The sequence below is a fragment of the Conger conger genome, chromosome 17 (genome assembly GCF_963514075.1).
Source record: "Conger conger chromosome 17, fConCon1.1, whole genome shotgun sequence".
Taxonomy (NCBI): domain Eukaryota; kingdom Metazoa; phylum Chordata; class Actinopteri; order Anguilliformes; family Congridae; genus Conger; species Conger conger.
In genome coordinates this window covers 14,444,006-14,465,661 of record NC_083776.1, presented here as the reverse complement: position 1 = coordinate 14,465,661, position 21,656 = coordinate 14,444,006, and positions in this window count along the sequence as shown.

The window sequence follows — 21,656 nt, the reverse complement described above, 5'->3', positions numbered from 1 at the left end:
TCTTATTGGGCTATATTGCACAGATTCCATAAGCATAATGTGAACATGGGGTTTCTATCCTTCATTGCCTTCATAGCTATATTATTTCACAAATAGTGTGGCTAAAGAGGGTAAATGATCCCTCTAAACATGAAAAGCCCCTAATTAGGAAAGTTTAACAGCTTGTTATAATTCTGGGATTGCAACTGTGGTTGGAATGAAAACCAGCATACACAGAAGGCTCCCACTGCTATACAGTTTGAGTGTGTTTATCAAATAGCCTCAGTCCATTAGCCTCAGTCTGACAGTTCATAGGGAGAGATTTTGGTTCTTTGGGTATTTTCCTCCTTATTTAGTTGCCAGTTATGTTGCTATCATGATCAACACAAAGAATATCTTCTGATGCCGGGAATGGTGTAACTCACAAAGGGTAATCTTTGAGTCAGAAATTGTTGTCAGTTGGAAGAAAATGGTCAATTTTCTGAAATAATGACAATTAAAAATACAAACGTCAGAATTACTGCCACCCTTGGAGGAAGGCCTCACGATAAGAAGGCAGGATTGTTTGTGCAGTGAGCGTTCACCAGGGCAATGCTGAGAGAAACAAACCTGCCTATTTCTATCAGTAAACAAGGCAGCAGGGCTCATTTCCAAACACAATCAAGACTAATTGTATGTCTGAGATGGAACTCGGAGGGATAATTAGAAACAGTTAAGCATATCGATGGATCAAAAAGCTGACTTGATTGGCACCCGTCGATGGAGGAAAAACGTAGATTAAAAATTCAGACGAGGAAAATCTCAAGAGGCTTCTTTCGTGCCGCCGTGCGTTTTTAAGGATTGGGATTCGCCTCCTCTTGCCGCTCCACACTTGCACTGCTGCATTGCCAGCCATTAAAAAGTTGAAAGATGTGTGGGGTTGCCAAATGTTGCTTTGTTCCTGGGAAAGTTCTCACAAAAGGGAACCGTCTCAAGTGCTTTTAGTCGCAGGCGAAACGGGAGGAGATACTGACTGTTGCCAAGGAGCACGCGAGCGAGCGGGAACGAGAGAGGGAGAGAGAGAGACAGCTGTCAAAACGCACTTCCAAAAAAAAAAAACAAGAAAAAGAAAAAAAACAAGAGGCAAGCCGGTTTCCGAGAGACAAACAAAACATCCGCATTTTTTATTATTTATTTTTTTTAAGAGCAGCATTTGTCACCTTGTTATCATCCGTCTCAGCGCTTCCTGTGTAATTGAGAGAGCTCACCTTGTCCTGTCAGCCGACTGCTGCTGTCTCTCCGAGCCGCCTGGGGGAACGGCTCTAATGAAGTGCGTGATATACGATCAAACGGGAGATCCCTCTAAAACGCCACTTTCTGCGGGCTCCCTTTCATTTCTTAAAAGCTATAACACTGTTCCACTTCTTTGTAGGTGGTATAATGCAATTTCGCTCACGCTTGCCATGAAAGTGCACGGAGCAGCGCTTCATCTGCCCGCCTGCCTGCAGACCCGGCACCTCAGCCCACTCCAAACGGCCCTCAACATCGCCAGAGAAAGATCCAAACGCGGACACGAAAGCTTTTAATTGCGTGATGTGTGGAAAGTATTATTATTATTATTATTATTATTATTTCACATTAAGAATGACTGAGTTGCGGAGGTGCTGGAGGAATGCAGCGCGTGTGGCTGCGTGGCGTGACGATCGTACCCGTTTTCGCATCGTGGTGGGCATTTGCATATTAAGAGGCTGCTGATGAAACTCTTGTATTCGATGGGGACGGATGCGTTAACATCATCCTACGGCTGACTGACCGCATTGCAGTGTCAGGAGAAATGGTACGCTTTGCGCTCGCGTGATCAGCTCAGACAGAGGGGCCTACAAAAACACCAGCCTCTTAACTACTGTGTCATCAAAATACGCACTGTCTACTTAACGACTTTCTCATGCAGTGTACTCAATTGACGTATGCAAGAGTAAGCAGGTAAGCCGTTTCGCAGATGACCCAGGTAGAGCGTTATGTTTTCATGCTGCTTCATTACAATAATAATATTGTAATAATAATAATAATAATAGAAGAAGACAAAGAAGAATGTACAGTATGTATCATAAGTCTCAGAGTACAATACTGAAGCAGCATTAGGTTGAAGCACAGATCTAAGGCAAGGCTTCAAAGTGAAACACAGCTGAGGCCCTTAGTCGTGAGAGCAGGCATATACCCCGTGGTCCATATTGGATCCTGATTGCGTCAGCGCCCGCCTCATCTCAGACCGCCGCAGGGTGCCATGCAATCATTTCCATAGGGAGGGAATCTCCTGATATACTCCCGAATAGAGACTCCAGTGGCTGCCACACTGGAGTCTCCAGTGCAGGGGACTAGTGTAGGGAATGTATGGATTATTATTATTATTATTATTATTATTATTATTATTCTATTATACAGCGTAAGTTGACTGAGCATGCATGCTAATTCGCAGAAACGCCCTGTTAATGCCCCTCAAGTAGGCTAACATGCATGTCTTTGTACTGTGGTAAGAAACCCACTGCAGCCACCCACTGTGCGACCCACTGTGGAGGCCATTGCTGTGATTGCATAGACCTATGGTTGTGATTGAGTATACACTTGTATTACTCTATTCATCCTTTCCTCGCCACATACCAGGCAAGTATATACAGCGCACCTTAAAACCTTTATAAAATGTATACACCGACCGACGGAGAATGCTTTGCCACTCAGTAATTGCCTATTGTTTTCATGCATGTTATCAGACATTCATCTCCCATTGCTGGGAGAACGTATTGTTTCTGTTTTAAGACTTATTTCTTAATTTTTATTCCGCATTTGTAAATGTGACAGAAGTGCCCGAAGGCTGTCAAAGAACATTCGGAGAGAAAAAAAAGAAAAGAAAATAAATATCACCGCTCTTCTTTATAATTCCACACGTTCCCCACTGGCATCAGAGCGGGGCGCCTGGCGCTAATCTGCAAGGGGGCTGAGCGCTTTGAGACGGAGCTCATTGGAATGTTCTAGCATTTTAATTGCGATCGGGAAAGCCTTTGTTTAAGACTAAGAAGCAGAGCCAGCAGTGATTATTGGCTTTTAAAAAGAGAGCGTTGTGCTTTTGGAATGAAATTCTGTGTTTGCTTTACCTGGCTCATTACTACATTCGGCAACAGACTGCCAGACAGGAACAGCAAACGGGAGAGGGAGGGAGAGAGCGAGAGAGCGAGAGCATTGGAGAGAGAGAGTGTGAGGACGGATTTGTCTCTTCAGCTGTTGCTGCTTCTCCTCTGCACAGAGGCAAACAAGCAAACAATACATAAATCGAATGGGGGGGGAAAAAACAAAACTAAAAAAAAATGTGTTGCCATTATTTCACAGGTTATTGAAAATGTCTATCAGTCGGAGTTATGGCAGACCCACAGTACAGTCTGTCACTGCTTTTCTTGTTATTCATCAAACTGTCGTGATTGTTCAGGTCCACGACGCCTTCGTGGGCGCATGTTGCACTCGAACAAAAGACTAAAATAAGTACATCTCCATCCCGATTGCATCTGCCAAGAAGCTGTTATTTTTAATGCGACCGAGAACACTGCAAAACATTTGATGTGCCAGGCAATCTGTAATAAAGTTATACTGGTGTAAAAACATTTAGTGTTCGCATATCTCTTTCTGCCAGTCTAGCGGTAAGCACGGAGCGAGTGAGGAACATTTAATCTGCATTCAATCAACATTTATCTTTAACTTTGACTTACAAGTGAATGCAAGCATTACACTTTTTCTTCATAAAGTCAGTTTGGCAAGTTTGTTTAGAGTAATTGCTGGAACTTGCCAAATGGTGCTTTGTGAAGACCATTATTTACCGCATTGGGGGAAGTGAAGCATCAGGAAGTTGAGTAAGGGTTTGGGTAGGCTAGCCTGACACGTCTCATTAGAGGTGTTCCATACTGGGGAAGGCCCGGGAAGCAGGGACTTTCATTTTCCACTTTTTCTCTCATCACACCATCACACCCCAGGTGTAGGTGTGTGTGTGTGTGTGTGTGTGTGTGTGTGCATGTGTGCGTGTATGCATGTGTGCGTGTGTGTGGGTGCGTGTGCGCATGCATATTCAGTGGTAACTGAGATGTACTGCCACCCCCCCCCCCCATATTCAGGATAATATTCAGCAAAATATGCCATTTTAATTTCATATTATTGATAACATTATTATTGTTATGTTAGGCTATTAGTGACGTGACTATAGCTATCCATGTCTGACAACAGGACTCTGATAAAAATGTAGTTGCATAAATGTGATGGTATAAAGAAACAACTTAATGTGCACCTGTTTTATGACTGAATAATCTGTCAGTGACTTTAGTTAAGCATGTACACAACAGTACAGGTTATTTGCTGTTCCACATGTAAAGCAACATTGTTTTCTTTGCCACCTGCAGTACTGGTGCCAATTCAGCACCTGTGGTTTACAGACACCTCCACACACCTCCCGCCCACCCAACTGAAACAGCAAACCCAATAATATTTCTAAATTTCAATTCAATCAATCAAGTGAAACCTGACACAATGGCAGCGAAATAGAAATAATACATTCAAGTAAACATATGCCACAAGTGAAGGGAATATTGAACTGGTTTCAAGTGTGAGCAAATGAAAATCACTCTACACGTTATTCACCGGCCCTTGTGTCACAAGACTCCTGGATCTGTAGGTTCTGTCGACAGAAGCTCTTCCTTCACACTTTCCTCACTCATCAATTGATTTTAGACGTGCTAACTTCAGACGAAGCCCCTCTTGCCAGCAATCAATATGTGCAAGGCTGAATGGCTTTATGTCGCTGAGATGTGAATGATGGAATATGGTAACAGACAGGGGGCTTGGATACAGGTTGTTGAGGTTAAATAAAGCTCAGACTGTAAGTACAATGCAGTTGTGGTGCGGCTTTAGTCACTCATGCTGAAATGTTCAGTATGTGTTAAATTCTCAGTTTTAAGGGACTGAATTGATTATATATGAAGGTGAACTGCTGGTCTTGCTGGATATCGCTACAAACTAGCTCTAACATTGTACCAACTAAAACTTACACAAAAATGTTATATTAATTTTTGATATTAAAAAAACACATTACAATTAATTAATTAATTTTGGAAAGTGAGTCACAGTTTCTGGCAAACCTTCCAAATATCGTGTCGGAATGGAGGTGTCTAATTGTAAGTTTGGGGACTTGGTGACCCCAACATGCAATCCTCACTGTGGGGGCAAACTACATTTACATCCTGTTCCAGCAGGTTCAACATGAGTCCAGTCGTTTAAAATGGCTTAATTATTATCCTAACAATGAAAATAGGTTTTCCTTGAAAAAATCACCTCAATTATAGGTTCACAGTGAGATTTTTCATAGCTTATTTTTATTTTTTTTACCAATGATGGAACGATATAAAATACTGGAGTAGAATAGGTTAAATATCTTGCTAGAGGGTAAAACAACAGTGCCCTGTCTGCTATTAAATTCTGCAACCTCCTGGCAGCAAGCCCAGCTCCCTGCAGGTGAAATCCTGTTTAGAAGTTTTCCTTTGCTGTTACTCAACATTCTCCTCTGATAGGGTGAGATTTTAAACCCCCCAAGAAAGCTTCAAGTACTACGTGGCAGCAGTTTAAAATGATTTAGACCTCATGGAAAGAAAGAAGAAAACAGTGCAGTGTACACATTTAAATGTACGTGTTGATACAGGTTGGCCCGGTTACCTACCGTGAAAAAGACAAGTGTCAACAGCCTCTTCCCTCTTGCACAAGTAATGGATACATTTTCAGTTTCCGTTTTGCTGCATGCACCTTTTCTGACTATCAGGGACAGAGCAGAGATGTGCTCAAGAGGAGGGCAACTGAGGGCCACAGAGAACCACTGAGAAACACTGAGAGACACTGAGAGAGACACTGAGAGGGACACTGAGAGGGACACTGAGAGGGACACTGAGGGACACTGAGGGACACTGAGGGACACACTGAGACACCTTGAGGGACATTGAGACACACAGAGGGACACTGAGACACACTGAGACACACTGAGGGACACGTGACTGAGGGATTGGGCACTGTTTGACAGGGGTTTCTGGTATGACAATTGGTTGATTGAAGGTAAGATGGTGTTCCTCGTGCTGCACCATGAACTAGGACTTCAGATGTGTCTTCTATTCCAGCCTCCATCAGTAACACTTGAATGGAGCCAAAGAAAGGTGTGATGTCCATTTTGGAAGTTGTTGTAGGTCAGACACGTTAACACATTTCCCTCACTGTCAAACTCATAGAAAGTAGGATAGTTCTGCAAGTAAAAGAAAAAAATATATATTTAGTTATAATATTTAGTTTAGTTATAATTTCATAAAAAAAGTTGTTCCCATTCTAATTCCATATACTTTATATTTTCAATTGGGTTGCCTAGGAGACACAAAAGTACATTTTGAACTTTGTCTTTGTTCCTATTCCAGGGAATATCAAGGTCAGAATAATGCCCCATAAAATGCCTCAGAAGACACAATAAGTTGGTCAGGAAATTAACTTGGCACCATGTTAACCGATTTAATAAAAACAGCTTTGTGTTCATAGTTTATACATCCCCAGCTGATTTATCCATATTCTTTAAGCAGGCATTAGTCCAAGGCATTGCTGCCAGTGAGTGCCGTTCATTTTTGGAGAGCGCACAGAAGCTGACATTACCGTCAGCCCTTTGTGAAAATCGTGGAGGGAGAAAAAAACGATGGTCTTCATGTTGGGATAAAAAACGTTTGTTTTTGTGTAGTCAGCCATCTCGAACAACGAAGGTGCTCTTTGGGAAGTTTCATCCTACGTTGTCAATACATATTTTTATTTATAAAAATTTTAATCGATCATTTTAAATGATCATTATTCTTTTCTAATATGAACTAAATCCACACACATGCATACATACACACACAATGCAGTAAGTTCGTAGCAGTGGGAGACTGCCGATTACAATGATTGTGATTACAAACGGAATGAGAAAGGTTCCTGAAAATGCAGCTGCCGGAGCTGATTTTCTGTTACCTAAAATCAAAGCTTTTAAAAATGATTCCTGAACGTGCCCGTACAGCCGAGCAGTCGGTCTGAAATCTGCCCGCCATTTCCGTGGTACAGAGAAGTGCACTGTGGTCCATTTCTGAAGGAAACCATCAGAAAATCATTCTAATTTATTGTCAGTGCAGTCGCCGGCTAAATGGAAATATCCTCCCTTTCAGAATCAGTTTTGCAGGAGCATCCCAGGGGGGAGCATCAGACACGGAGGTCTGTTCTGCCAGATTTTGCATACGCAGGCTGCTACAGGAGTTCGTTTATGGATGATGACATCAGCCTGTGATAAGAGCCTGCTGGGTCGTGTGTGATTGACAGCGCTATTGTTCTGCTCGTCTCTCATTGGGAGCGGTTTGTCACATGGTAAGCATGATACCCATTTTGCTCTGGAAAGCTAATGACCAGCACTATACATTCAGTCTTATTTTATGCTTACATGGTCTGATTTTGAATTTGGTCAGAACAATGATATGTACCATAGCAGGAGTTTTTGGGACCAAAAACAAAATAAAACAAACAAACAAATAAACTTTGTAGTTCTGTTTAATATTTCCATATTTCAGACCAAAGTCTTAATGTTTTATATTAAACGTAAAGAGACAAAAAGTAAAACCTGGTTCATGAATCCTGGTTTATTCAGTCTGTGTTATTATACTGTATTAATTGTAAGACCCATGGTGCTGTATACATCACATCCATGTCCTTTAAAAACATGCCAACACGTACGAGTGTGTTCTATAAGTGCAGCATCGCAGTCTGTGGTGGAGAGAAGAGTCCACTGCTGAGTTGACCGTGTTACTGAGACATCAGGGCTGGGGGGTCAGGCCCTGCCCTGTAAATGTGCCTGTCGCTGTGTCAGAGCATCTCTTTTGCTGCCTGGCCCCGGAAAGAAGGCTAATGCTGTTGAGAGAACAGAGAAACGAGAGCTTTCGTAATGTTTCCCTATGTCTGTCTGCTGCTCAGGTCATTGTGGAGTTCCAGAGAAGGCGTTTTTGACACAATGAGACTCGGTGAGTATATTCTTACTTTCCACACTGATAGCTTCACATGCCACAAGAGAACTGAATGGAAATGTCTCACTGCTTTTTTTCCACCACTGTTTGAAATATTTTTTTTGCAAAAATGCTTTATTCCTTTTGTTATTTATACACTGCCACAGAAATTTTATCATTCTAATTACAGCCAGACGAAATGATGATGATGATTCATTGTTTGGGTGCAAGAGTGATATTTGAAATATCTATTGAACACTTTTAATAGCTGTTGAATATTTTATTTCAAGAGCACAGTATGAAATATAATGTGATTTTTGCAATGACAGCAGCCTCACGCAAACCCCCCTCCCCCTCCCGGGGCCCGTAATAGGACCCCTTCTCTGCTGCTGCCAGGGGCCCTGCCGTCAGCATGGGATGTGCGTCACTATTTTCAGTCCCCGGAACAGCGAATCCTCGCCGTGTGTTTGCGGCCGTGCCGAACATTGCCTTAGGATGACAGCCAGCCACAGGTGGAACACATCAAGCCCGCTGCCGGGGCACTGACCCCTCAACCAGTCCTTTTTCATTTCCAGCGCGGACGTCCAGGCAGGCAGGTTAGGGAGGCTTCCAAGGCTCTCCGAGAAATCGCGGCAAAACGAGAACGCTTTTCAACCCGTCTCAGGGGAGGGGTGCCCAGCAGACCTGCTGACGTTTTAAAAGCTGACGATGATCATCTGTAATGGGGAAAACCATAACATGCCGTTCTGTAACTAAAATGGATACAGGCCGCTCATAAGCATCAAAGCATCATTTTAAAATGTTGTACAATCCAAGCCATGTATGGATCAAACAAAGAAAGGGTAATAGCCAATGTATTGACTCACATATGGTATGAATATGGAATATGCATAAATACTGAAATGTACAAACATTTCACTTAACTATGATGCTACATGTTGATATTCTATTGCTTTGCTGTTTAATTCATTATTCATGAAGGCATCTTGAGATTTTCTTTCATTATACATTTTTTTATATTTACAAGTACATACACTTGGAAATGATCCCGGGTTATGTGGCCAGATGGAGACTGGTGTGCATGACAAATTGTGTCACCCGCACACACTAAAAAAAGTTTAGGATTGGTCAGCTGTTTCCGGGCAGATGTAGAATCGTACAAAAGACTGAAAAAACATCAGAAAAACAAACAGTTGCAAACCAGCATAGTTCAAAAAAGATTTCTAATAAAGTGTATCATTACAATACATATCTTTTAGCTGACACTTATATCCAAAGCAACTTAGAGTTCATTAGACTAAGCAGGAGACAATCCCCCCCCCGGAGCAATGTGGGGTTAAGGGCCTTGCTCAAGGGCTTAACAGCTGGGATCTTATGGTGGCTACAGGCTGCCCACACTGGGAATACTATCAGCAATGGGACTGGTGGTATTGCTGAAAGCCAACACTCAGCTCCGAGAGTGTGATCATTTTCAATACATGCACCCCCTAATGACCTGGAGCATCCAGAAAGACTCACAAACACTTGGGAGCTGTCCTTCAAAAGTCATGAATATGGTATCTTCAATTCTAATTATACATTTATATTGTGTGGCAGTACGGAGAGTGCAACAATATTAGTATGCATAGCAACAAAAATGGGAACAAAAAAAGTTTAAACCTCAAGTTGAACCCCTAGACCAGTTGCATTACAACTGGAACAGTTAATTCCTATTTAACAAATTTGGATAGCCGGTTGTAATGCAGTTCTCTGGTCTAGGGGTTTAAACTTGATGATTAAACTGAGCACCGCAATTGACCCATTCTGTTTTCCTTTTGCAAAGTTTGTTTGGTGCCATGAACTTCGCAGATAGCGCTGTAATTAGTTTACTTTCGGCCCATTTGAACTGTTACTTTAGCAATTCCAGCCCAGTTGACCTTTAACCTTTTTGACCTCATTAAAGCAGGAGAATGAGGCATCAGAGCAGGTTTTTCTCATTCTGTTGGCTGTTGTTTTGTTGCCGATGCCCCGTGCCTGGTGATGGCCTTGTGTGACTGGGCCTTGGGACAATTGTAATTGCCTGACCTTTATCGACACTTTCTGCGAAAATGCCAAATGCAAATGTCCTCTCCTCTGGTTTAAATAATTAACATTGATCAATCAGCCTCCTCTTTCCCAGAGCTTGATGCGGACATGCAGACTGACAGATAGATGTCAGCTGGAATAAAACCACGGAGAGGCTATTGAGCGAGTCAATGGCAAGTAAATAAGACACATATAACTCTCCAGTGGAACTATCCCATATAAAATAAGAGTGCATAAACATGCATAAATGATGTCTCATTTACTATTAATGAGGATTATATATACTGTGCGTGTGTGTGTGTGCGTGTGTGTGCAAGAGAAGGACAGACTGCAGGGGAGAAATGGATCTAGAGATATGATTTAAATTTACAACAAAAGCTGTTTTATGGTTCCCTGGTGACTCAGCAAATGAAGGTGCTCACTGTAAGTGCACGCAGAGCCCTGTATCCTAGACATTGTGATATGGAGTCTGGGCTGTGCCATTAGCCAACGATGACAGCCAATCTGCTGGAGCTGGACACAGCCGGCTTCACCCATGGAATCAGAGCTGGCTTCAGTCCACCAGGCCTCCTCATGTCACCACTGCCTCAGCGCTGCCTGGCAGCTCATGAGACACCTACAGATGACCCGGTGACTCGGTGACCCGGTGACCAGACTGCAAACATTTGTGGCAAACTATTAAACAGTTACTGTTGAACGACTTTAAATTCCATTTAGTTCTCTGACTGAAAAAAGAAAAAACGCTCAAGCTAGGTTTTGTAACAACTGGTAGCTGGTTGAGCGGTTAGATCAGCTCTATACTCAACATGGTTTGACCAGTTCAACCTATGTTTTGAATCAGCTGGTAGCTGTTCAAGCTGGACATAGCTGGATTTTACACCAGGGTCACCACCAATGCCTTTTTCATAAAAGTGGTTGCGACACAGGTCCAACAATGCAAGTTAGCCGATTCGTTGTTTACCTGTGATTTATTTTATTTTATTAAGGTAAAAATAAATATTATGTTAATTGAAGTGTATTATAACAGTAAAATTATCTGCAACTTTTGTTGTCTCTGCATTTTCCACCATTTTTGATTGCATTTTAAAAGGTCAGCTAACATTTGTGGCGAATAGAAATTTTTTTTTTATATGCTGCCGAATGTTAGCTAGCGCTTGCCATCTTGAGTTGTCCCAGCAGTGATCAGCGAGATGACTGCCCTCCGATCGACTCCTGACACACGGGGTTCAACAGACACATCCTCCTCATTGTATATACAGGACAGAGCAGTACAGTAGTGTTCAGAATCATGGGTGTCAGGGTGATAAATACAGGCGGTAAAGGATACAGACAGCATAGAAAAGGCTTGTTCGGCTGGCAGGCATTAATGCATAGACGTTATATCAGTGATGACTAAGATGGCTGAAGTCAGAATAGCACAACATTCGCTTTTGCTCCCGATTCTCCAGGCAACATCACTTCCCCTTCAGTCTCTATTTCTCTCTCAGTCCTACTCTGTTAAGGCCTTAGCAGGAGGAAGAAAACTGTGGGGATGCAAGTCACACTGTGGGATGTTACTGTATTGTCACTGATAGTATTCATCCTCACAACACATTTGTCAAGTCTAAACAACAACCTTAACCATGTCCATGAACATAAACTATTACTATATTAAACAATACCATGCATCATGTAAGTGGAATGGAATGACAATTAAACTTATGTCCAATGAAAACCAGTGGCTATGAATTGGGTTTAATACAAATGCATGCTTCAGATCAGGGATGGGTAACTCCAGTCCTGGAGGGCCGGTGCGTATGCAGGGTTTTGCAGCCACCAGTTACCCTGGCTCAATCAGCTAATTTGCCATATCCACCATGACTCATTCACTTGTAAATTAGACCACAACAACATGCCACAACAAGAGTTATCAACTGCTATTTATATCAATGACTAAAAATGACAGATCAGGTAAATTATAGGGCTAATTAAATAATTAAGAGCAGTTAAGTTGGTCTGAAATCGAAAAACTGATTTGAACCCCTTGCCTATACCTACTTTATGGAGCTTTTCCTCATTGTTGCAATTATAAATGGAGGTTCAAACTCAGATTGCAGCTGAGAGAAATTCAAATTCAGAACATGTATAAGTCAAATGAACTGGAAATGGATTTATTGTTCAAGGTATCATTGTCCTAGAATGCAGAATTAACTGATTGGCTACCTAGCCATTGGCTCTCAACTGGCTTCTCTCATACAAATGAGTCCTCAAATTATCTGCAACACAAAAAAAAACAATAGAACAAATGAGTTGAGCGTTTAATGATGATACACATTAATATAACTGTGGGGCACATGGATCTCATTGGGAAAATCTCCATTCCTTCGCCAAAAAGCTTAGGAGTGTGAAACCAATTGCTACAAAGCTCAAGACCTAGTGTAGATTGCATTTTATTTTTGTAGTGCCATTGTGCGCCAGAATGTTTACCGTTCATCATCTGAGGCAGAATGGGAGGAGGTCATTATTGATTAATATCCTTCCTGTATCTGTGCCACAGCACACACCCATAGCGACTTCAGGGATGAATGATTTCCAGAATATAGTGCCTTTTACAGATCTTAGCGTGTTTACAGGAGGAAGAGGTGACTTGACTGCTTCAGCGCGTGATGCCAGCTCGAGTGAAGCACGGCTGCCACAGATCCTTCTCCACACAAAATGGTGGAATGAGAACCGAGGCCTTATTTAGCCGGTTAAACTTGGAAATGATTAGGTGGTCAGAATGGGGTCAGCTCCATTGCGTGTGATACGTGCCATGAGATTTGAATGGCCTTTAATGGCCTTAGGGAATGAGTAGCTTGGTTTAGCATCTCATTCAAAGGCTGGCTGCGTTGGGGGGGGGGCTTTTGTTTTTGTGTCCAGAGGGACAGCCTCCCCGCTGGCCCGGCACGGAGTCCAGCTGCAATCGCGCGCTCCCAGGAGGCTCTCTGCCCAAGTGCAAATCTGAGTCTGATTTCACAGTATGGCAAGAGCAGGCTGCTAGAGCACGTTTGTGTGTGAAGTCATACAAACAGCAGCATAGAAAAGAAAAAAAGAAGAAAAATATGTTTTAAGCTTCTTTTTCCAACAAGTGTATGTCTGTGTGTCCATGAGTGTGCCTCCAGATTAAAATGAGATTTCCATTCAGTCCCACACCCACCAGTGGGACCAAATGTGTGAGTGTGTGTGTGTGTGTGTGTGTGTGTAGAGAGTGTGTGAGAGGTCGTGTGTGTGCATGTGTGTGTGTGATTGAGAGAGAGAGCGAGCGTGTGTGTGTGCGTGTGAGTGCGAGAGGGCATGTGTGAGTGTGTGTGTGCGTGAGAGAGTGTGTGTGTGTGTGTGTGTGTGAGTGAGAGAATGTGGGAGTGTGTGTGTGTGTGTGAGTGAGAGAGCTTGCGAGTATGTGTGTATGAGTGAGACAGCAAGTGTGTGTGTGTGTGTGTGTGTGTGTGTGTGTGTGTGTGTGTGTGTGTGTGTGTGAGTGAGAGAGAGAGACAGAGAGAGTGAAAGTGAACGGGGGGCCATACTCTCTGTCTGGACAGGAGAAATTTACGGCCACGCTCTCGGCCGGGGCTCAGGAGAGCGCTCAGCAATCCAGGGGGCTCACCAGGGCATTTCGGCAAGGGGCCAGCCCCCCATAAACATACCGCGGAGGTTCACTCCCCCCGTAACCTCCACCCCATAAAACATCTGTCCTCCCACTCCCTCCAGCCCAAAAATGCACTCCATCACCCAGCCGTCAGTCCAACCCTCCCTGTACTGTAACGCATGCAGGCGGGGCGGCGACAGCCTTCATCACGTCTGCCCTGCCGTTTCCTTCTCCGGTGACTTCCGCACTAACCACGCCAGGGCTGTGTTGCTCTGCTGCTCTGTTGTCCTGGATGAGCTGTGCGTCTTATAATTTCTGCCAAGCTGCCATCAGGGCTGGCCAAGACTCAGTAGCCGTGCGACGGGTGTATCACGACATTTGGCACCAGAGTCACAGAGGCTATTATGTTGTCCCAGGAAAGGAAAGCGAGAAAAGGAGCAATGGCAGATGGCCCTTCCCTTCTCTGAAAGATTAAAGGGAGGGCGTGACAGTTCAAAGCTTACTTTTGCAACCGCTGATCACGCCACCCACTTTGGCAGAGCCTGAGAGGGCCAATCTGTGTGTAATCGTCACCGAGTGCAGACAGGCTTTAAAATTCACTGGGAACAGCGTTCAAAATCGAGAACAACATATGACAACATTTGAGCATTACACCTAGCGCTGAAAGTGCTCGCTCTTGTGCAAGAAAGTAGGTATCCTGGCAATTTTCGGTTTCTCTCTACTTGATTTACTAGCAAGAACGAGAACATTTATTCAGTGTTTTCAAGTGTTTTAATATCCACTTCTAGAGCCACTTTGGAAGCAATGTTCCAAAAGATCTTTTTTGAAAGGTTATAGTACAGAGCTCCATCATCATCATCTCCCTGTTGGTGTATATTTGGTAACTGCATATTCTAGTGCTGCTCATAGCTGGTCTCGATGTAATCCCACTGACTATGCAATCCTCATTATACATGCGTACCGCGATTGATAATATGATGCCACTGTGGTCCCAAGCAAGTTTGCTGTTAACAACACTAGTGGGTTAATGGGGCTTACTCTTAAAGTGCTCACAAACCAAATTCGGCACACAACACATTCCCCTCATTTTCGATGGAGAGCGCTGTGATGTTTGCAGTCCGGTGAGTGCTGTGTATGTTCGACGGTTCTGTATTTGCATATACTGATCTGCCCATGCAAATCAATTGCGCCCAGTGCAGCTCGCTTGGCTCACAAAACTAGGATGAAACTTTCAAACTCGGTGTTGCAGATAAAATATGAATCAAGATCCTGCAACTGTATTGCTTATTTTTTGCCTCAAATGTTTTCAGAAACATATTTTAGTGGACTGTTAAGGAGGAACACGTAAAAGCTTGTAAACTGTGTGCCATATTGTTCTGTATTGCCAAACCAAAGTAAAGCAGTGCTATCCAATCAGATGCCAACAGTGTTCTGCGGCAGACTATGTCCCTCTTCGTATTGATCCCATGGAGCCAGTGATCAAAGAGAACCCAGCTACAGTACGGCCCATTAAACGGACAACATGGGGGTCCGATGTGTCGCCATGTGTGGTCGCGGGATTTGATTTGTGAGCACCATTTACGCCTTGACCTTTTAATCAATTTATGCATGTCCGTCCTTTGAAGTCATTCACAACTGTAAGACGATTCATGGGTAGAGTGGAAAGTACTCGGTTTGCTTTTTTTTCTAAACTTATTTTACAGTTCTTTACAAAAAAATAAATGTTATAGTAATGGGATTTTAAAGGGCACAGAGTATTCAAAGTAAATATCATAACTCATGACTATCAACACTCACAGATGAGGGTAGGAAGACACTGCAGGATTTTATGAGAAGTAGCTTTCGTGCTTATATTGAGCTTTCAAATGATGGCTATCCAAGTTCATTCAGTTAAAGTTTTATTTCGAACAGCATAACTTAAACACAAATGTACAGTATATATACAGCAAATAGAATACAATATTAACATATTTTAACCTGTAACATAATTCTTTTAAGCCTCCATACAAATGCTGGCATAGACAGACTAAAACATCCATTTCATATTACTGTTTAACATCTATTCTAAAGGCTAAAAGAAGCTGCATGAATTGAAATTCAAGACTTTGAAATAAAGAAGAAGAGTAACACAAAGTGATGCAAAGCAGTGTCAGTTTGGTTCAAAGTGTTTTTAAAATAAATGTTTCCATAGAGCCTTCCAGCATTGTGGGATCTTTAAACGAAGGTGTCATAACTGAGCTACTGATTTTTCCTCAAAATTCAACTATATTTTGGTGGCAGAGTATCAAAAGTAAACTCAGAAATCAATTTGCGAAGCTAACTATAACATGATCCACCCTGCCGGAGTGCATTTTGTATTACACTTCTTTAAAAAATGTTTTTGGGTCCTTAGGGCTGGGGTTGAATCAGTTTGTGTACAGTAACGAAAGGAAATTAAAATAATTGTAATTTCTTTTCCGTTTATTTTGGCTTGTTGCATCATGGATTGGGTTTACCGTACATCGTTTTATACAAGAAATGCTTTAATCTTTCATTTTACTCACCAAATAAATGTGAAACACATTTGTAATTATTTGCATATATTAGCTGATTAGATGACAGAAATAACAGTTGAATCAGTTGGATTTGCTGCCCCAACTTAAGAGCTCAATAGCTTCAGCTTAAGAAGTCAATAGCCTTAGCATTAATGGGAACACTGTTTCTCAGTTCTTCTCAAACTGACCTGTGTGCATGCCAGTGGGGACGTTTAGAGCTTGGCAGAGAAATAGTGGCATCAGTGAATCAGGAGTGGAGGCACTGGCCAAAAACCTCTTGTAGTCTCATCATTATGCACAGACACATTATTATCCTTCGGGAGCTTTGAAGTGGAGGCCACTATTTCTGTCAGGCTAGGCACAGAGAGCCTCCATCAAATTTCACAAGTCAGTGCCCAGCATTCAGTCTAGCCACCATTCATTGGGGATGGGGGGGAGGGGTGGCCATTTTAGGGCACCCCCTCCTCTACGGGAGAGATGAAAGAACCGTGGAATGGCCGTCCTCTCATGCCAACGTGCCCCCTGCACTCGTGTGCGTCGCTGATCTCGCTAAATCCGCGCAGGGCGAGGGGGATTAGAGTTGGGCGGGGGGGGGGGCATTCTCAGTTTCAGTCCCTCGTGGTCGCCAGCTCAGAATAATGTTGTCAGGTCAGACGGAGATTTACACCGACACAGCGCTGGAAGGCCGCCCGAAAGTATGGGTCGCACGCTCGCGGGATTTTGACCCCCAGTCACACCGCGGTACCGGTCCAGTAACAAGTGAGCCGCTCGCCAAACTCCGGACCTGTCCATGCAGGCTGGGAGTCAGAGGGGCGGTTCTGAAAAGAGCTCTCGTTTGTGTTTGGCATCCAGCGGGGAGCTGGAAAGCACACGAGCGAGTGAGTGCTTTTGACACATGGATTCTCTCTGGGGTACTTTTTTTGACAGAGAGGGAGGGGGGGGTGGGTGGTGTTACAGCAGAAATACAATCGATGGTACACTATATCTCCCGAAATCTGTTGTTCCCGCAGATTTCCACACAGATTTTATTTTAATACTTCTATTAATTATTCTATTTATTATTTCCCAGCCTCATCATGGCTTCTTTGACTGTTCTTTGCACAATTCTGGTCCTCATGTTGACAAATGTGATTAACAGACTCCAACAGCAATCAAAAACCTAGACTTAAGACGAGGCACTAAGCAAGCGATTGAGTACAACCGACTAATAACAAACAGCTGAGAAGCCAACTGTCTAATTACTTTCAGTCCCCTAAAATGGAGGGAATATGTATAAAAGGGATGCAATTCCTACAGGGATCACCACATTCATGTAAATACCCTAAAAAGAAAGGTCACAGTCTTCACTTTAACCTCATTTTCATCATTTTTCCATTTCACTGTAGTTAAAAACCACTGGACGTACTGGAGTGCAGAGCCAAAAGAGCAGAGATTGTACCACTGTCCAAATACTTATAGACTGCACTGTATATACACTATATACGATAGGTATCCAGTATCCAATAGGGAAATGTAATTATTAAATGAATTACTACATTCAGGCCCACAATCCTCACTCTGTGTCCTTTCACCAAATGTGTGTACAACCCGCACACTGCCCGAGGCAGAATATGGGAGGGAATTCAGAAAATTATCTGTAGGCATACTGTCAAAAACGAGAATTAGCACTGCGGGCATTGCATGCAGAATCAGTGGTCCAAACCCATTTTGTGGAATTTATGCTATTGTGCATGGTACTGTGTTTCACCCTGAAGCACTCGGTAAACTTTTGTACTGCGAATAGGCAGCGCAGGGTGTGTTTACGAGATAGTCGAGCTTCAGACGTGGGTGTCCTCCAAGCAGATAAATAAATCTTGTGCTATACTAGAGTGTGGCACCAGTAGCATGCAGATGAGTGTGTTCTTTAAGGAATGTGATGTCAGGAATATCACAGTACATTACACGGATTTAGCAGACACTATTATCCAGGAAGACTTGCAATGTAGTATAAACAAGTGCAGTGTCAACATCCCCTGACCAGAGATTACAGATGCAACATCGCCAAAGCCCCAGTGCAGGTTAACCAAATACAAAATCATAAACATACAGATTACATTGCAACCTAAAACCACAAAACGATGAACTGAATTCAGATTGCTGGCAAAATCGTTAGTTAAGTAAAATGACTGAAAGCAGGTTGAGAACAAAATCAGTTTAAGGGAAGGTTTTCATCTTAGCAGTTGGTGAGCTGTAACAGACGCCAGTAAAGTGAGATGAGGAGACAGGTTGTGTGGTTGCATTCTGTTTTAGCTGCAGGGGTTTAGTGGCAAGAGAACTACAAATGTCCAGGCCTGAGAGTGTCAGGGGACAGACTACTGTAGGAGCTGTACAGGGCAGTTGGTGAGGAAGACAGATTCTTTTTTATGTTTTATAAAGCCTACATATTTGACTAACTGGTCACATACTGTAAGATAACTCCCTGTGGGGCTTCCTGCAGTCGAAGAGCTCTGAATGTACAGTGCCTCAGTCTTTGCCAGACTTTTGAAAAGGATGGTCTGCCATCCAGCTTGAGATGTCCTTCAGGCAAGCTGGAATGCAAAGGAATGTACTGTAGGGGCTCTGTTTATGACAAATGTGTCAAGTAAACATCCAGAAGAAGTGTCGCTTCTATTATTGGCCGACTTAAACATGTACCACACATCTCATCCTGTGTGCTCCTCCACCACATTATCACACCCTTAAAAGGGCTGTAATTTCTACACGGATGACTCGATAAGGATGTAAATACTCTCAATTTAAAGGTGACGGCCTGCACTGTAACCCCATTTTCATTGTTTAAATTCAAATTCTATGTGCTGGAGCCAAAATAACAGAAATTGTACAGCTGTGCGAATACTTATGGACTCCATTCTGTGAGCCACTTGCTATTTTCCACACCACAGGCCGAACGGTTCCACAGCAGAGAGATCGAGCCAGTCAGAGCACGCGTCTCACTCACGATGTGCCTATCGGCATCGAGCTAACACTTGATTCCAGCAGCGGGAATATCGCAGTGCACCGTAATACCAGAGTGTAAATCTCATTAAAAAACGCATCCTGGTGAAAATGACTCGCGGCAGGACTTGCGCGGCGACTGTTTGCGGTGACAGCTGTGGCAATGACAGGCTGGTAATCGGGGAAAGTAGGCAGTGCCGGTCTGAGTGCAGCTGACAGACAGCGAGCGAGGAGCGATACTTGTGTCACTGACAGATGTGCTTATCGTTCCTCACCTGGGTGTGACAAAGCCTCCCGGCTGTCACACTGATGGTTAGCCACAGTGTTGCTAAAACATTTTTCCCCCTCATTAGCAGTGTGTGCTATGCCACTGTGCTAAGCTAACTCTTCCTGCTGGAAAACTAAAAAAAAAAGTTGTTTTTTTTTTAAATCGGTTTCGAAAATAGAATATAGAAATAGCTGTCGTAGGAACACGCTTTTGGTCTTGTTCATGATACATACTGTTAGGGGGGGGTGTTCCTTCACAGTGTCTTCTTGGTATCTCGAATCCAGCCTGGATGAGATTCCATGAATTGAAATGAAGATGTAAACAGTGGAAATTCACTAAGTGTACTTTTTATCCATAGAAAACATGCGATTCTAGAAATAAAGTTTGTACACTGCACACAATGTACCCTATGTTTCGAAACTGCTGCTAGCTGGCTGACTAATTCAGACCAGCTCCACGTTCAACATGGTTACACCAGCTCAGGCTATGTTTTGAAACTGCTGGTAGTAGCTGGATTTCATAGAAGGATATGCCCCGGCATACATATGCAGTGTAGTTTACCCCATCTGTGTGCAGATACGTTGTGCATGCATGAATCTGCCTGTGCCTGTGGACTTGCGATCAGGTCCATAAAATGCCTCTGCGCTTTAGCTCACAGCTATGCGCATGGCTGAGCGTGTACATGCATTTTTCTGCTCCTGTAAGTCGCTGCTGTGTTTAAAAGCGGGGATTTGGTGTCACGGTACATCAAAGCCGGCTACCTTCCAGGCACGCCGGAGTCACTGTGGAGCGATGTTTCCCATACATGCCAAGCCGCCTTTATCCACTCTGTCGTCGATACCCTTTTTCTGGGGTACTAAACCAAGCCTGCCCCCTTCCACGTGACCTTCCTGGATCCCCGGACAGAGAAGTCCCATCTACTATTGTCTGTCAGTGTTTGCCGTAAAATAGTTACAAGACAGGTGTACTGTAGTGCAGTCCAGAGAGATGTTCACACTGCTGGAGTGCACTTGCAAATATGTATGTGTGTGTGTGTTGTGTGTGTCCTCAGGCTGGGATAAAAGAAAAAAAAAAAAACCCTGCAAATTCGGGTAAATTAGAGGTAATGCTTTGTTGCACATCTGTGATGTAAAACTGGCATTCTATGCAGAACCATTATGCAAATGAGAATAGCATGACACCAGGCAGAGAAAGCATACGCTTTTCCATCACACTCAACCCAAAACCAGAGAACCCCTTCAATTCTACTAACCATAACACAATCACACCCACAGTCTCCATGTTGAACTGCGTGAGGCTCAACGTGGGCTGGAGCACATTATGGAAAAAAGCTCATCCTCATTTTGATTAAAAGCAGGGAACTGATGTCTCTATAGACTCGGGGACTGACGAGATTGTTATCAGAAATCAACAACGCGGAAAGAGTCTGTGGGTATATGTGGGAGGAAATATGGATCCAATATGGATTTGTGGAACCTAATTCAGTTTTCTTTACATTGGTTTTTGTTGTTAAGCTAAAATAACAATAATTGCGATGGCGTCATTTTTGGAGAACGGAATCACATAAGGTGTTAAAATGAGTCTAAAAGCATCATAATCCCTCTGCAATGAATAGACATTCCGCCTGGCTTTGTTTTGTTATTGTATGCAGAGGAGTGATTTCACTGGAATAAAATGAAGCATGACCGAGAATGCTAAATCCCTCAGCTCCGTTGCATATTCTGTCAGTCCAGCCATAGACTCAGGGATCAGCAGAAATACATTTGGAGCATTTTCTTAGAAGCAAAATAATTTGATTTGTAAAGCCTGCATCAAAAATCTTCTGACACCCATGGCATCAGCAGGGTCTTATCTTTGTTTTTATGCCATCCTTCTGAAATGCCCCAGCTTCTGAACTATGAAAAGTCAGTCACTTCTATCCAATTCATTCTTTTTTCTCTTTTTTGTAAGGCCAGCTCATTTTTGGCAGCCGATAACTCGTGACAGAACCAGAATGAAATATTCTACCTGAAGTAGGCTCCACCCTCTTACTTTTATGTAGTTTGCAAAGTCTTCCGAGCGCTTTGAAACCGCTGGCACTGAACCAGGAAAGGCTAATGCTCGTAGCCACAAAACAAACTTGACTGATGAATGCTACCGAACCTATGAACTTACTGCCTGTTTGGTTTGTGCGTGGGTCG